At 43.8% G+C, this 18,018-nt stretch overlaps 2 long non-coding RNA genes across 5 annotated transcripts in view; one reads left to right on the forward strand and one right to left on the reverse strand.

Moving 5' to 3' along the window:
- The window catches only part of LOC309702436, a 229,237-nt gene that overhangs the window by 147,987 nt on the left and 63,232 nt on the right, over positions 1-18,018 (forward strand). The window lies entirely within an intron of this gene.
- Positions 1-18,018, reverse strand: part of LOC309702456 — a 224,987-nt gene that overhangs the window by 145,208 nt on the left and 61,761 nt on the right. The window lies entirely within an intron of this gene.

An 18,018-nucleotide genomic window follows, 5' to 3' on the forward strand; every position in this document is an offset into this window, starting at 1 on the left:
CTGTGGGAGGAAGCCGGAGTACCGGAGAGGACGCACACAAACACGGGAGAACATGAAGCTCTGAAACAAAGATGGTGGATTTGACCTCAGGACCAGGCAGGGTTACGGGGGTCATGACCCCCCAATAATAGATCCAGCTACACTGAAACTGTCAATTTCATTTACTTTTCCTGTTTTAAAGCTATCAGGCTGCTTTGTGGCTCACTCAATACTAAACTAAGATACTTTCAGTGTGAATCATTTGCAGGAACACAGGCAGGATTTAAAGTGCAGAACTTTACAGTCTCTGTCTCAAAGTTGGTCTGAACATGCTAACAGCTCTTTGTTTTTTTCAGTTTTCACTGGTTTGATGTAATGAAAGAAATTTTAAAGAAGCAGACGATTGTTGTTATTTTAGTTCTATAGTTTCATAAATCGTGGTGTGGATCTAAGTCAACATTCAGAATAAATAAGATAATACAGCACTTTGATGGTTGCCTTTGTATTTTCCCAGCAGTGCTCAGGTTGGTTCTCGGCTACATTTACATACAGATGTTAATGTGTTCAGCAGCTGGACTCATCTGAGGAAGGAACATTGGAAAGGTGCTCAGTGCACAGCTGCATCACTAATTTTATGTAAGACCCTGTGTTTTATTGTATTTATATATTTGTAACATTTGACTCAAACACTTTTGGGAAGGATGAAAATGTTTTCAGGAGGAAGTTTTTCCTTCTGTCCGACTGCAGTACACACAACACTGCGTCTCCCCCCATTATCACACTTCCTCAGGCTGGTGATGAGCGCCCCCTGGTGTCAGTGTTGATGACGTCATGCACAGTGAAACATAAACAGTGTCTGTTAATAAAAAATCATGTGTCCATCCTCATGTTTGCATCATGTTTCTGTAAAATCATCAGCTGTTTCTGAACCTTCTTCATTGTTTGACTCATTCCAACAGCTGTGAGCTGTGATGGAGTCAGAGCAGCTTCATCACTGATGTTCAGGTGAAGCTGAACTTAATAAACTGTAGAAATGATCAGGATTCAGGTTGGATGTGTAAAACACTTCTGTGTGAGGTCGCAGTGCTTCATATGTGTGTGTGGGCTGAAGCACACACGCGTGAGTCCTCAGAGGTTTCACACACATCACTGCACACACTTATAATCCTAGTTTAAGCTTGTGGATCATATCGGACACATCAGCAGCTCTTTGGAGACAAAGATTTGAGATTTAAGATGAGTCATAGTCTTTCTATCCATGGTAGCTTCCACTGCTGAGGCTCGGGAAACATGAAGAGGATAATTAAGAGCAAGCATCAGCTCTGTCTCATCTAACTACATAGTATTATGATCATGCACTTATGTCTCAAACTAAGACACAATGAGACAAAATGAGTTCTGTGAGTCTTTAGATTATCAGTAAATTCTGGTGACAGTTTGACGCTCAGTGGAGCCATTTTTGGTTTGTGATGAGTGTTTTGTGAGCTTCTGTTTTGTGAATCGCTCTTTGTAATTTAGAAGATCGTGCAGAAATGTGCGCGCCCTTATCTGAGAGGACACGGAGAGAGTGTCGCAGACTCGAGGTGAGGAGATAAACCTCGGAGCTGGATGGCCTGCACGTTACCCATGTGCATCTTTTCAGTGACATCAAGTGAACCCATAATAAGCATTTCTATGTCTTAGACATCATGTCCATTTCTAATGAGAGATTATTTTTAAATGAGGGAAACCTGGTCTAACAACACGCTTACAACAGAGCTAAAGGTTCACCACAGTGAGACGGTGGGACTCTGATAAGAACTGAAACACTGTGTATGAACAGCTGAGACAAAACTATATATAAACACTCATTTATTCCAGTTTAGTTTACAATGATTTTAAAGTAATGTGGAACGATTCATGTTCATGAGCTGTTACAAACACAACTATTGATTTGTCTATATATGGTCGGACTACAAGGCTTGTGTTGAGGCTCTTGGAATAATGTGTGAATTACAGCAAGAAATGATGGTTTTCCATTTTACCAAAGTGGAATAAAATCACCACAGCAAAGAAATCATGTTATTGTCTGCAGCTAAAATATATGGTGAACATGGTTTTATAATAATGTGCAAACACAACCTCACTCTGCTCTATACGAGGAGCCAACCACAGCTGTCCGGGTCTTCATCCACCACCTCCACCATCTTTGCTCATCATCATTCACTTAATTGCTGATTGGTTTAAATCAAACTCCATTACAGGTTCAACTCCATTATATAACAGCATGTTGACTTTGGATCTGGTGTGCAGTGCCACCTTAAAAGATGAGGAAACTAAGAGATTACAAAAAAAGAAGTGGAGGAGTTAAAGAGCTGCAGCAGATTAACAGTTTCTGACAGTCATGTGTTAGAAACAGGACGATTAGATGAGCTGAGGGATCCATCTACTGCTCAGTGAAGCCTCATCAGAAACAGTCTCAGTGGAAGGATGGCTCTATTGTTAAGGAAGGACACAGGCAGAAAGACTGGCGTCTGTCACACAGGAACTGGACTGAAAATCAGCTGCACATATTCATCAGTATGTGCAAACATATTATAGGTGTGGAATTCAGGACAGTACCATCAGAAGTTGATCCACTGTGCAAATGTCTGATTGGCAGTGGCTTCATTTTTCACTATGAACAAACTGCTAATGCAGCATCACAGGACGTCAGCCATGGATTGGCCTCCCCAGACCTCAACATTACTGAAACATCTTAACAGAGGATGGAAACAAAGGGAACCAACATCCAAGAAAAGAGCTGCTGCTGAAAACTTCCTCACAGAAAACACAAACAAGCTTGACTAAGAGACTCCAGGCTGTGCTGAATTATAAAGGTGGACTGACCTCCAGGGTCCTTAGTATCATATAAGCTCAGTTTGTGTCTTATATACTTTCCATTTATATAACACAATATATAGAAAGGAGGGTGGTTTAAGATGTCTGTAGAGTTTTATTCATTATCTTTAGACAAACAAAGAAAGCACCATCCATTCGTCTCCAGTCTGTATGAAAAACAGGGGAAAGGTCAAATTAAACCTTTGAAATTCCTTTCACAATAAATCCATAAATAAACAAAATAAAACATAGAAAAGTGTTTAAACCCACTTTTCCATAAAGCTGTCAATAGGAAATGTTCCAGTAAACATGTCTGTGTTTCTGCTGTTTTCCTTTCATGCGTCCACAGCTGACAGGTAACCCTATTGGAGTCGCCATAGTGACGGGTGGCGTCTCAGCTTCAGCGTGTTGATGGGCACAGCCATGGTTACCACAGCTGGAGTTGGTATACGGCGAGCTGTGAGAGGACAGAGATGGAGAACGCACATTTAACTCTTTAACAGGAGATACGTTACGACTAACAGACGACTGCTGTCTACATGATGTCTTTGCAGCCCTTATGCTACATGTTACACAACTTTTCTTCATGCCAACAAGACTGAGGTGCCACATAGTCGACACATACAGCTGATTATGATGCATGTTTTACTATTGCTATGTTCACATCATCTGCTTGGCTTTATTACTGAAAGCCTGGAGATCCTCTGACGTGTGCATGGCTGATGTGAAGTATGATTAGTCCTACATGACATCAACAACAGAGGCAATGAAAGCTTTGTTGTTAACAGGTTGTAGGTAAAGTCAAATGTCTACTTCTACACTTGTGTTGGGTAAAGTTCTTCTCACTGCAGCAGATTTATATCTGTGCTTTCACAGGGCGTGATGTGGAGCTCAGCGCTGAGGTGCAGGTCTCCTTGGAGACGGCATCCTGGCTGAAAATATTATCATGCTTCCAAAACATTTCAGCTTTTATTTTGAAAGAAACAAGACTTGAAAACGAATCCCCTTCTTCCTCTTTGTCTTTGTTCTTCAGAGGAGTGTCACCTGGACAAACTCAGGGCTGTTCTAGAGCCTTTCTTATTATTTGACTCCATAGAAATAAAACTGAATCGAATCAAACAAAAACTCCCAAACAGCTAAAACACTTTGCTTTATTCTCTTTTTTAACAAATACGTTGAAGTCCATCCACAACAACACAGCTGAGATCTCCTTTGTAATCAAGTGTTTACATCCTTTGTACAGATCTGCATACAAAACAATCATTTACGTCCCACAGAAGTCTAGTTACACGTAACTATACAAGAACTGGTGAATGACAGAAACATAAGACACATGATCACAGGTGATAACAAAAAGAGAAAGAATTCATGTGTTAGTGATGTTTTTCAGCCCTGATGGCTCATGTTGGAGAAACAAGCTGAGGTACGTGGAAAGTTCACACACACAAGTGGGCGTGAGCGCACACACAGAGAGAAACACAACTGAAGCATCTGTTTGCTGTTTCTGCTTTCATCATCTCTGCTGCTGTGTCAGGCTGGGGTCTCTCAGTGACGTGGTTGAGGTGAAGTATGACGAGTATCCCTGATTCAGTCCATCGAGACAAAGGGCAAAGAAAGCTGTTGTTAACAAACTCTATGGTGATGTGGCATTTAGCTCTGACTCTACGCTCTGCTGAATCCTTTGAACCTGCTGATCAGTAAAGCTCTACGTGCTGCAGCAGATTGACCTCATCTGTGTTCACAGGTGTGGACCTCAGCGCTGAGGTGCAGGAGACTTTCATTCAGTTCTCCCTGCAAACAGCATCCAGCCTGGAAATACTGTCATCTTTCCCACAAATGGTGCTCTTATCTCAGAGAAGAAGTCTGATGTAAATAACTGCAATCAACAGTGATGTTCTGCACAGATCACTTTTCCATTTTGCTCTCTAGATGAGTCCCAGCTGCCTGACCTTGTGTCCAGGTGATCGTCTCACTGAGGAGCTTTTGTTCTGAAAATCTCACGTCCATCACCTGTTTCCTTTTTACTATCTCTGCTCTTTCTTTATTCACAATGCTCATAATATCACACAATTATATTCATCACCTGCATGTTTTTATCCAGCTGCTGTTAGAACCAAACAAATAAAAAGGATGAAAAGCCTGAAATCCTTTGATTTATTACATTTGAAACAAATATGAGAGCATCCCTAACAGCACAGCTGAGGCCTTTGTTTTAATCAAGCCTTTGTATCGACACACTTGTAAAGATTCATATACAAAACATAATAGAATAAATCAATATAAAATACACATAATCACAAAAATGCAGCCATGTTGTGAGTTTGCATCTAAAACATGCATGTTTCCCTTTGTACAGGCAGATTTACAGCAGACAAAGCAACACGCTGATCGACTTTGACCGCTGCAAAAACAAAACACCCACCAAGTCTGAAGTCGATCAGAGGAACTGTTGACAGACTGACAGACAAACATACAGATGCTTGATTCATTAGTGCGATTAAATGTTCTTCTTTAGCAGCATCCCTTCATGTGTTTGTGTTCCAGGAATAAAGGTCTGTTTAAACTGGACGTCTCCTCAGCATCACTCGTGCTGTCATGGTTTCAAAGCTGTGCAGAAAGAATCTGAGGGATGATACAGAGGTGACCAAAGTTAAAAACATCCAGCTGTGCTGCAAATGTTTGCAGAGCTCCAAACTCTTTGGCTTTCTGCAGAGCAAGTATGGAAGAAGCACCTGAGCTAACTTCAGTTTAGACGATATGAGGAAAAATGCTGCTTCCCAAAGTTTCCTACAAGTATCCAGTTTATATTTAGAGAAGCGAAGGCTCTTTATCCTGACAACTACTCCCTGGTGGATCCCTGTCCTGTGACAGCAGCAAAGACTGTGTATCAGTATCATCAAAGCCACTTCAATAACCAGTGTTTAAAGCTCTCTAGCAGATGGACTTCAGTGGCAGCAGCCTCTGTCTGCTGTGTACAGAAGGTTCTCTGATGAAGCACACAGCAGATGCTGCACTACAACAGCAGCAGCAGCTCAGCTTCAGTTTGCTTCGACGCCCTTTTTGACCTGTGAAACAGCAGAAAATGAAACATTTCAACACCCGTTTGTTAGCGTGAGCTATTCTGCTGTTTTTCATCATTTCACAGGTGAAATAAAATCACATTTACTTCCTGTAGGAGTGATCGTGTCCAGCCTGACTGAGACCATGTGCTCCATCCTGCACAGGTAATAAACCTCTGACATGAAGGGCTGTCAAGTAGTTTTAGACAAATGGGGGTAAAAGAGACGTTAAAAGCTTAAAGAGAAACTACATTTTCTAAGAACTGTCTGACGTTCACCTCTCACACAGTGGATACGATTCTGCCGCTGCACGAATAATCTTTGTGGTTATGAAACTGTCCATGTGTTTGCAGAAAATGTCACATGTTCAAAGCCATCCCAGCACCTGGGGTTTGTATAAGTGCAGCTGCTGGTGGGGAGATAGTCTCACTCTTCTATATAAAGAGTCAGCAGGCAGCAGATCTTCATCTGTGATCTCCTCCATCATCACGTCTTCACTCTTCAGCAGCTATGGCTTCACTTCGTGCCCTTCTGGGAGTGGTGCTGTGCTCCTCATGGTTTCTGCTTCTGCCTCAGGCCGACTTTGATTTACAGAGTCATCCATAATATTTTTTATTTTTTATTTTACTGCCCATCTATTTTCATACAAATGTCTCCGTCTTATGGAAAAGGGGTGGAGCTTATCCAACGAGGACAGGCAGGGCGGCCTGAATCATTCCATCAACACCGGACGGAGTGAAACCTTTGTTGAAAACAGATTATATGGTAACGTTGCATTTAGCTTCAGTAAACTGTGAAGTTACAGCAGCAGATTTACATCACGTGGCTTCACAGGAAGTAGTCTGGACCTCAGCGCTGAGGTTCAAGCAGCTCTGCTTGCAGACGGCATCCTTCCTGAAAATGTTCTTCATCTTCCTAAAACCAGAACTTTTACATTGGTGCTGAAGTTCTATATAAAAACAGCCTGAAATACAAAGTGATGTTGTGCACTGATTACCTCACACTTTCCATGTTTCCTTCTACAGAGGAGTGTCCGCCTGAGTGTTTTGTCTGATCTGTTGTTGATCGTCTCATTGACACTGCATGCAGATCTGACACCAGGGCTGGACTGGGACAAAAAATGGTCCCGGGCATTTTGACTGGAGACCGGCCCCCCAGGTATTAAAGGAAAAACCATGAAGCCTTTGAATGAAAACAAACGCTGTTGTCACAGTGATGGACGCTGTCTTGTTGGTATACATGCATCAGTCTAATAAACTTAAACCTACACCATCCTCCCTGTCCTGGTATTCTAAACAGGAAGTAGACTGTTGGTCGAGTTAACCTCCTGAACATCTACAACACACGGTGGAAACCTGACATTAAGACAGAGACTAGAGGTGAGACATGATCATTGCTGATTACTGATGACAGATTTAGATATATTTTCATAAACCTTTCATTTGCCACATCAATAAACAGCACGGCAGGGCAAAATATGTTTTCTAACATGGCAACCTTTAAAAAGTGAAAGGAGACAGAAAGACAGGTGAGAAAGAATCAAACTGACTTTTTGATGCATTTTACACACAGTACTGGTGCAGAATCTAGAAAATGTGGGAAACACTGGCATCATATGCAGTACTTACTTCTGAAGAAATTATGATGGGACCCTAAAAAATGACTATGTACAATAATGGATTTCTATACATTTTACATCAGATGAAAACGTTTGTTGTAAGATTCAGATAATTATTTATTAAAAGTGAGACATTTTAAATGAGAACAAGAAAGAAAAGTATGTCTTTGTGCCCCCCTCTCCCTGTTAATGCCCTACTTGCCCCCCTGGCAACACTTTGCTAGACCCGCCCCTGCACAGTTACCAGCTGTCAGCTACACAAAAAGGATCCTGGTGTTATTTGTCTCTCAGAAACAGTTCATAACTTCAACTCATTTTTGTTTTGTCAGGTTTTGTTCTTTACATTGTCTTTCTTCTATATAATTGTTAAACATTTAATAAATATGTCTACAAAAAGATTTTAAAAATCAGACATTTCACACAGACACCCAAATGATTTCTGACTGATGAAGGGGGCTGAAGGTGCCCTGCTCTTGCCCAGCTTCTGCTGCTCTCTCCCTGCTCACTGTCAGCAGCTGGCAGCCTCGGTCCTGCCTGAGACTCTTCATCTATCAGTGCCAAAGAATATGGGAAACGCACAACATGCACATTACAAAACAAGCACATGAATCAGCATTACATTCATTAGTGAAGTGCTGACGTTCGTTCCTAAACTTTGGGCCTTAATTAACATCACTGTGAACTAATGTTTGCTTTGCTTCTTAACCAGTGAAGCAGCGAGGGGCTTTCTGAGGTTCCTGCTCGTAAATGCCCAAAATGAGTCGAGTATTTCTCTGCAACTACAAACTCTGTTTTCATCAGAGGTGTAAATATTACAGCCCTGTGTCAGAGTCACTGAGGCTGGAACACAGAAAAAGGAAGTAGATGTATTTATTTTTAGGCTTTATTGCCTGGAACCACTTTAAAAATACGCTTTGGGTCACAATTAACTGCAGAAAACCAGGAATCCACATATGAACATTATCTGTGCAGAGATTTATGCTTCGGAAGGTAAACAGTGAAAACTTGCAGCACTAAATGCACAGATAGCCAGGCGTTTCACATTTTGGGACCATCTGCCAGTTTTCATTTCTTAGGTATTGAAGAGCAGAAATGATTGAATTTTATTTACATGCTTAAAAATGTTTGCTTTTGAATATTATTTGAAGAATTACCCACACACTCAGGCACTGTGGGCCTGTTTCCCTTTGCACAACCGAGTGTTGGAAACGGGCCTTTTCTCTTTAAACTCTGAGGGGCTGTAACTTTGGCTTCTATTGGCAGATTTGCATGATTGACCCTCTTTTTAAAATAGTTTTAGCCAAGAGAATCAAGCTAACATCACTGTTTTTACGTCAGCTCACGTCACACGAGCTGTTTCAAGAAAAGTCCTCCTGTCACACAGCAATGCCTACATCAATCACACCACTCTGCTTAAATAATAATAATAATGTTTAGTGAAGCAGGTGAAGCAAAGGGCTGCTTTTAATAGGCTGGGAGACCCAGGTGTGCTGCTTTAGCTGCTGAGCCTCTCATGCTAGCCTCCATCTATAAGCTGGGATCACAGGAGCACTGCAGTCCTGACTAGATCAAGGATTGTTATTCATGCAGGTGACAAAAGTTTACATTCACAGAGTCATAGGATTGAGCCTGGTTTGAAAAGCAGCTGTTTAATGCAGCTGCTTAGAGTTCACACACAGTAGAAGAATCAGACTTGAGTCACATTTCAAACACTGGAAAAATACTCAGCAAGTAACAATGAAAACAGCACAGACTCAGTATATCCTGTTCAGTCCTGTGTTTGATATGAATGTGCTGTTCAGAGAGGATCTCATGTCCTCTTTTACAAAGCCTTTGTTTCATGATGTTTGTGTATAAATGAATGTAGGTGTGTTTCTAAGTGTGAAGGAGCCCTGGGAGAAAAGACTGAAGCTTGTGCCAAAGAACAAACAGGAAAGAAAGATCAGCATTAATGAAGACGAGCACAGAAGGAGCCCAAGCACATGTTGCTTTTTCAGATTTCTCTAAAAGTGTGTGTTCATTTGTTCCATCCTTCACAACAAACAACAGCTGACAGACACACATGCACTCTGTGTCACTTCACAGGGGCTGATGAAAGTGGACACAGTAAAGGGAGAGCTGGACCTGCTCTACACATCCTGCACTCTGTTAACAGACTTTATTCTGCAGCATCAACAGATAAAAATATATGAAGATATAGAAACGTTTAACATTGTGACTGTTCACATTAGTGAAGCTGTTACTTTGCTGCCAAGTGGGAAAAGAAGCCTAAAGCTGAGTCTGATTAAACATCTGCTGCACCAGAGAGTTTCATGGCCCTGCTTTATCCTGTGCTTGCTGACCACCTCGTCCTGAAACCTCTTCATCATCCTCACAGTTGTGTGAAGAAAGAGGGAAGCAGGTGGAAACCATCTGTGCTGCTGTGTTCACTTGTGTGTGTGCGTCTATGGTCATATCTAATGTGTACCTACAGACAAACACAAACACCTGGCATTGCACAAGAGTCTCTATGGAGCAACCTGCAGATGTCAGAGATGTGATTAGAGGGTAAAGTGGACTAGTGAGAGCATCTATGTTGTTGTTGTCTGCTGGGGGACAGCATCAGCTCCAGAGATGCATCAGGATCAGCAAACTAATCTGCAAGGCTGCAAGTGTCACTGAAGGAGTTTGAGTCAGTGAGGGACTCAAACTCACACAGCTGGTCAAGAAGGCTCAGCAGCTGCTGTATTTCCTGAGGAGGCTGAGGAAATTTGGTATGTTGGCCAAGATCCTCAGCAGGTTCTACAGCTGCACTGTGGAGAGCAGCCTGACAGCTGCATCACTGCATGGTACGGCAGCACTACTGCAAACCGCAAACGCCTGCAGAGAGTGATAACAACTGTGGAGAAAATCATCAGGACCCCGCTGCCCTCTCTGCAGAGCAGCTACCATCACAGAGTCCAGAGGAGAGACACACCTCTGCCCTCGAGACGAAGGTTCAGAAGTGTGAAATGTAGAACATCCAGACTCAACAACTCCATCTTCCCCACTGCTATCAGACTCCTGAACAGCTGACCGACCTCAAACTGCAGTTTGCACATCAGGTCACTTTGCACACTAAGTTCATTTTGCACATTAAACTCCATGTACATCCATGTACATCGACATCTGCAGACCACACGTGTCTTCAGTTACTTATTTGTACTTATTTGCAGTTATTTATCTTTTTATTTTATTTTTTTAAGTTATTTTTTATCCTTATTTTATCTTTTTATTTATTCTTATCTTGTTCTTTTAACCCTTATCTAACTTGGCATTGTGCACGGTGTGTTTAGGTTCAGTTTAAATTCAGGGACACGGAGCCCCTGTTGATCCTCTACCTAATCACACGAGCCACGGTGTGAGAACGGGTGTGGGTCACAATCAGCCAAGGTTTTGGGTGAACCCATTGTGAGATCTAGCCCCACCCTATCATGTGATTTCCTGTGATCAAATGTCCCAGGATGTGAGTGGGCGTTAAGACGTCCATGTCCCTCTTCAAGCAACTTAAAGAAGTCCAGACGCTTTTCTTTCCAAGCTCCTTCAACAACATCATTCATAGAACAACTTCCAGCTTCTTTTGCTCGGCTACAGTTTGGATGGATTTGCAGATGCAACAAGACTAAAATGGTTAGGGTCAGGAGGTCAAAGGTCAGAGCTCCTGTGGGTCTGAGGGCGGCCTCAGAAGCTGAGGAATAATTTAAGAACTGCAGGAATACCAGAAGGCACAGAGGGACCCAAGATGACTGAGTTGGTTCACACCTGTTGGCGGAGGCGCTATCTCTCCAGGAGAAGCCACTCATCGATCGAGCACATAGAGTGAATCGCCAGCGTCCCAAACAAAGTCATCTTCCTCGGCCCATCATCTTGAGATTGCACTACTACCACATTGGTGAGGAAATTCTGCTAAAAGCTGCAGAGAACAAGAACCTGATGTATAAGGGTTTTTAAAATAAACATCCTCCCAGATTTCCCTCCCTCTGTTGGAAACGCAGAGCCGCATTTGCAAATATGAGAGGAAGACTACGTGGGATGACCGGCGTCAGGTACAGACTGCTATACCCTGCAAAGCTGTTAGTGACCCATGGTGATGTGAGGAAAAGCTTTACCCATCCCAAAGAGACCGTAGACTACGCGGAGAAGCACCTCTCCCACCCACCTTCAAATGTATTAAAAGCAAGGATATATCTATATGTCTAACGCTGACACAGCACTGTGTTTCTTCTTTTCCCTTTATATTCCATGTAAAGGTGAATATGGAGCGTTTATGGAGCTCGTTTATTGACCAGCTGTCAGTTAGAAGGTAAGAGTTACTAGGTTAACAGAGGTTAGCAGTAACAGTACGGGGAAGTATATTGTGTTGTTCTTTTGTTGGTTTTTATTTTATCCTACTTTACTTTGTTATTTTGATTTTACCTGTTGTGAGTGCTTCCCGTAATTCTCCTTTTTCTTGCGCCGCTGCGGCCAGAGTTCACAACATTACATATTTTTGTATCTATAAACAGGAAGCTGACACTCTCCAGACTTTATCAAAGGTGTGAGCGTCACAGCAGAGGCCTTTGTGTCAACGTAGCTGAAGACAAAACACAGAAACACATGAAGGAGATTTTCCTGGCCTGGATTTTATACAAATATTCTGCAGTACATCAAAAATGAAAGAAAACCATTAGTCAACATATGAACATCACCTCTGAAGTTACAGAGCTTTGATTGGAGACACAGCTGAGCGTTTTGCATTTTGCATAATTAATTACATAATTAATTATGTAACCATAATTAAATGGTTACATCATCTTTAAAGTCCCCAGAGATCAGGAAAAGGGCCTGAGGGTGCTGTGTTTGGAGTCTGCTGGTTACAGTGTGCAGGACCTCACAGGCTGCTGCAGCGTTAGCAGAGGGCGGGACATACACAACTTTGGCTTCAGCCAAGTTAGATAAACACACTGTGTCTCTGTCAAAACAGCAGTGTAGTTGTGGCACCCCTGTGAGGGAATGACCACATGAATATTATTTTGTGTAAAACACTCATGTAACGGGACATTTTTCATTGCTATATGTATTTATTTTCAGTTTCTTTAAGAGGATAGAAAATCCATGTAACAGGGATTCATTTTATGTTAGAAAGCAGTGAGGGCGGAACTTTGGTGCTTGCTCCGGGGTTTCGGGGAGCAGTAAGTGGAGCCCACCTTCCGCTGCTTCCTCAGACACGTTCTGGAGGAAAGCAGAGACGCATCGTGTCTTCCTTACTCTGCTCTTCACCTGCTTTTACAGGTCGGTACACGGTGCTCGCACCGAAAATGTTGTTTATTGTCACCATGGTTACCCACGTTAATGTGAATGGGAGAGTTAAGGCGGTCCGCCAAAGTTATTTATATGTAAACACGGGAGAAAACCAGAGGAGTGTCCGCGCGACCGCACCGCGAGCCCGCTCGTTAGGTGGAGCGCTCGTGAAGCAGAGTCAGTGCGCTCCTATGCTCTGTGCAAACGTGTTGTAATGCTCCAATCAAATCAGTTCTGTGAGATGTGAATGTTAATAGTTCTGTTAAAGTGACTGAGTAGATTAGCTAATGTAAACACAAGCACTCTGAGCAACTCTGTGTAGCTAACAGAGGCATTCATGGGTTGATTCAACAAGCTGTGTTTCATGATGCACTAAATAGTGATTTTGCCAGTAAATTACTGGAGGGAACTGTGATATCCTAAGACCAAGGAACCACGGAGACCATGTTTAGCTCACAGTTGCTTCTTTATTAAGAGAACCGGGGCATGCGCCCCCACAGACTGAAAGCTCCCCAACCACTGTTGCCCCCTGGTGGACAAATCCTTGCCACAACATAACATTCCTCCCCCCTTAAACTGGAACTACTCTGTAGTTTTAATCACTACAGAAAATACCCATAACCAAAAACTTCACCTTTATAAAAAAAATGCAACAACCCCGTCCCCAGCCTTTATTGAAATTTCACTCCGGAATAGTGAACCTTTAGTCCAACAGTCTTAGGTTAACCTATAACAGTTCACCGTAATCACGGCACAAAGTCTCTCAGTTGCTCCGGCTTTCTCTTGGTCCTTTGCGATCGCCGTAACCCAGTGGCAGGTGATTCCAACGAATCACTACTCTCCATATGTGGCTTCACCACTGGTGTAACTTGCACCTCTATGTGTCTCTCATCCTCGTCTCCTGTCTCAGCGCTGATGTTTGGGGCTGCCTTTGGGGGCTCGCCTGGGTGGCCTTCAGGCATTCCTGCTGCCAGGCACGGCTCCAGGCGGGCAAACAGCTGATCGACGTGACGCCTCACCACTGTCCCATTGCCCAGCATCACCAAGTAGGAAACAGGCCCCGTCATCTCCTGTATAAGTCCTGGTATCCATTTGGGTCCTCTGCCATAGTTTCTGGTATATACTGTGTCTCCAATAACAAACATGCGTTCCTTGGCATGTCTATCATGATACCGTCTTTGGCTATCTTGTTTTGCTGTCACTTTTTGTTTCAAGTCAGGGTGTATGAGATCAAGAGTACACCTCAACTTCCGGCCCATCATCAACTCAGCGGGAGACTTCCCTGTTGTGGACTGTGGTGTGATTCTGTAACTAAACAGAGCCCTGTTTAACTTGGTTGCCAGTGTGTCTCCAGTACTCTTTTTCATGAGTTCTTTGAACGTTTGCACTGCTCTTTCTGCTAACCCATTGGAGGCGGGGTGATATGGAGCGGAGGTGACGTGAGTGATTCCGTTCTTTGCCATGAACTCTTTAGTTTGTGCACTTACAAAACACTGGGCATTATCTGAGACCACCATCTCAGGAAGGCCGTGTGTGCTGAAACAATTTCTCAGGCAGTCTATGGTTGCAGCTGCTGTAGCGGATGGAACTGTATACACATCTAACCATTTGGAGTGGGCGTCCACTATTACTAAGAACATTTTACCCAAAAACGGGCCCGCATAATCGATATGTATCCTTCTCCAGGGCTTTTCTGGCCACTCCCAGGGGTGTAGCGGTGCCTCTTGTGGCCTGTGTCTATGTTCTTGACTTGTACTGCAGGACCTCACCTTGTCTTCAATGTCATTCTCCATATGCGGCCACCACATGTAGCTTCTGGCCAGGCCCTTCATGCGGCTCATTCCTGGGTGTGACTGATGTAGCTGTTCCAAAAGGGGGCGTCGACCTCGTTCTGGTATCACCACCCTCTCCCCCCACAGCACACACCCATCCTGCACACTCAGCTCCTGTTGTCTCTGTCTGTAGGGCTGAAAATTAGGATGCTGCGTAGTGGGCCATCCTCTCATAGCATACTCACGCACTCTGGAGAGTATGGGATCTTTGGTTGTCCATCTTTGCAGCTGCTCAGATGTCATCACGCCCTCCTGGTCCTGATCTACCATCAACACTTGGTCCTCAGCTGCCACCTCTTTAGGGAGGTTCTCTGGAAGAGGGAGACGACTCAGACCATCAGCATTACTGTTATTTTTGCCTTCTCTGTATTTAATGACATACTCATAGGCTCTTAATAACACTGCCCATCGCATGATCCTCTGTGACGCCATCTGAGGGACGGCCTTCAACTCATGGAACAAACTTATCAATGGCTTATGATCCGTGATAATCATGAACTTCCTGCCGTACAGGTACTTATGAAAATACTGTACACCAAATATCACAGCCAATCCTTCTTTATCCAGCTGTGAGTAGTTCTTTTCTGCTGCATTCAGGGTACGCGATGCAAACCCAATGGGTTTTTCCTGACCATCTGGCATGCGGTGAGCTAGTACTGCTCCCACTCCATAGGGGGACGCATCGCAAGAAAGAATTAAATCCTTTTGCTCATCATAGTGTACCAATACACTGCTTGACTGCAACAGTTCCTTTGATTTGCCGAAAACCTTCTCCTGTGCTGGTCCCCAACACCATGGTTCCCCCTTTCTCAGAAGCTTGTGCAGTGGGGCCAACAGTGTGGACAAGTTTGGCAAGAACTTATTATAGAAGTTCAACAACCCCAAATAAGCTTTGAGCTCTGTCACTGATTTTGGGGGTGGCGCCTCCTGCACTGCTTTCACTTTTGCCGGCACTGGATGTAAACCGGTCTTATCCACCCGATGTCCTAAAAATGTCACTTCCTTCTCCATGAATTGACATTTGCTCCTTTTTAAGCGCAGGCCCGCCTCCTCCAAGCGCTGCAGCACTCCATCCAGTGTTTGAAGATGTTCTTTGTCATTCTTTCCCGTCAGGATGATGTCATCCAGATACACTGCGACATTGGTCAGACCTTGCAACACACTCTCCATGGTGCGCTGAAAAATGGCAGGACTTGAACTCACACCAAATGGCAACCTGGTGTATGTAAACAAACCCTTGTGTGTGTTCACTGTGACATACTTTCTAGATTCCTCATCAAGTACAACCTGTTGATATGCGTGACTCATATCTAACTTGGTGTATTTTTCTCCTCCCGCCAGCCCCGCTATCATGTCCTCCATTCGTGGAATGGGGTATTGTTCTACAGGCGACACCTTGTTAACAGTCAGTTTGTAGTCACCACAAATTCTGGCGCTGGAGTCTGGCTTTAGTATGGGTACAATGGGTGCGGCCCACTCTGAGAATTTCACTGGTTGGATGATTTTCTCCTCCAACAGTCTCTCCAGTTCCTGCTCCACTTTCTTTTTCATAGCAAACGGAACTGATCGGGGCTTATAGAAGCACGGTTTAGCATCCTTAGCTACATGTATCTTTGCCGCAAACCCCTTCAGCGTTCCCAACTCATCCTTAAACACTGTTTCATGTCTGGCCAGTATCCGCTGTAAGGCATCCTCTCCGCCTTCGATCTTATGTACAGGTTGCCAGTCTAATTGGAGGGCCTTAATCCATCCCCGACCCATCAAACTAGTTCCAGCCCCTTCAACCACCACCACATCCAGTGTTTTCTTACTGTCTCTGAATTCCACCTGCACTTGGGCTGCTCCCCACACGGGTACCTTGTGGCCTCCATACGTTCTCAGTTTGATTCCACACTTGCTTACTTTGGGCGCCTTACTGCCTTCAAAAAGTTTTTTAAATGACTCCTTCGACATGATAGTGTAACCACAGCCTGTGTCTACTTCAAATGTCACATTCTGTCCATTTACTTTTAGCTTCTGTCTGATGGGTTCTTCCCTTGGGATGCTAATCTCCTCATGCACATTATACATAGTCACACTTGCCTTTATGTGGTGCATTTCAGCTCCTTCTTCCTCACTCTCCACATTCTCCTCTTCCAAGAAATGGGCTTGTTTACCTTGTCTGCCACGCCCTCCTTTTTGTTCCATTTTCATTCGGCAAACCCTTTTTATGTGTCCCACCTTTCCACAGTTGTGGCATTTTTCTGAAACAAACCTGCAGTCCTTGGCCACATGATTTAGTCCTCCACATCTGTAGCACTTCCTGACAACCTGTTGTGACGTCGAGCCGCCGTCCTCCATCTTGTTCACGGCTCCTAATCCTTTAGTGAATCGCGACTGTTCTGTCATGCTCTTCAAATCCACAATGTCTCTGTTAGCAGCCCCCATTGCTTGAGCAAACTTCAGCGCCTTTTCAAATGTTAGCGAATCCTCTGCTAACAATCTGCGCTGTATTCTGTCGTCGCTTATTCCACATACTAAACGATCCCGCAGCATCACCGTCAGGGAGTCACCAAAGTTACAGTCCTGTGCGAGCTTCCTCAGCTCCGCTACATAATCGCCCACACTTTCCTCCGGCCTTCTATTCCGTGTGTTAAACTTCCACCGCTGCACAATTTCACTCGGCTTAGGGTGAAAATGATTGTTCAACAATCCCACCAACTCAGCATAAGAACGATCCCCTGGCTTGACCGGACTGAGTAGGTTCCTAATCAGGGCATAGGTCTGTGCGCCCACGCAACTCAACAGTACCGCTCGCTTCTTCTCCTCCTCCTTAATATCATTCGCCACAAAGAAGTAATCCAAAATCTCACAATATTCCTCCCAGGATTGCAGCTCGCTGTCGAACGGTGCCACCGAGCCCAAAGTGGTAGCCATTATTCCACACTGAGGGTTACGCTCCACTTCCCACAGATGCTAGCGCTGTACCACTTGCCAACCTCAGTTCATAAGTCACTTAGCACGGTGTAACTTCACAGCAAAACCTGGCTTTTACCCTCGTCGCCATATGTGATATCCTAAGACCAAGGAACCACGGAGACCATGTTTAGCTCACAGTTGCTTCTTTATTAAGAGAACCGGGGCATGCGCCCCCACAGACTGAAAGCTCCCCAACCACTGTTGCCCCCTGGTGGACAAATCCTTGCCACAACATAACAGGAACAAATGTAATGTATTTACCAATGCTGTTATTGAATAGAACTGTTTAGCCAGTAAGACACTGCAGAAGACAATGTGATGTGTTTATTGATATGATAAAAGGATGTAGCTGTTATGGAAAGAAGTGTGAACTTGAGAAACTGAACCAGTTAAAAAGAGTATATTTCACTGATGT

The sequence above is a fragment of the Aulonocara stuartgranti genome (assembly GCF_965226115.1).
Source record: "Aulonocara stuartgranti genome assembly, chromosome: 3".
NCBI lineage: Eukaryota > Metazoa > Chordata > Actinopteri > Cichliformes > Cichlidae > Aulonocara > Aulonocara stuartgranti.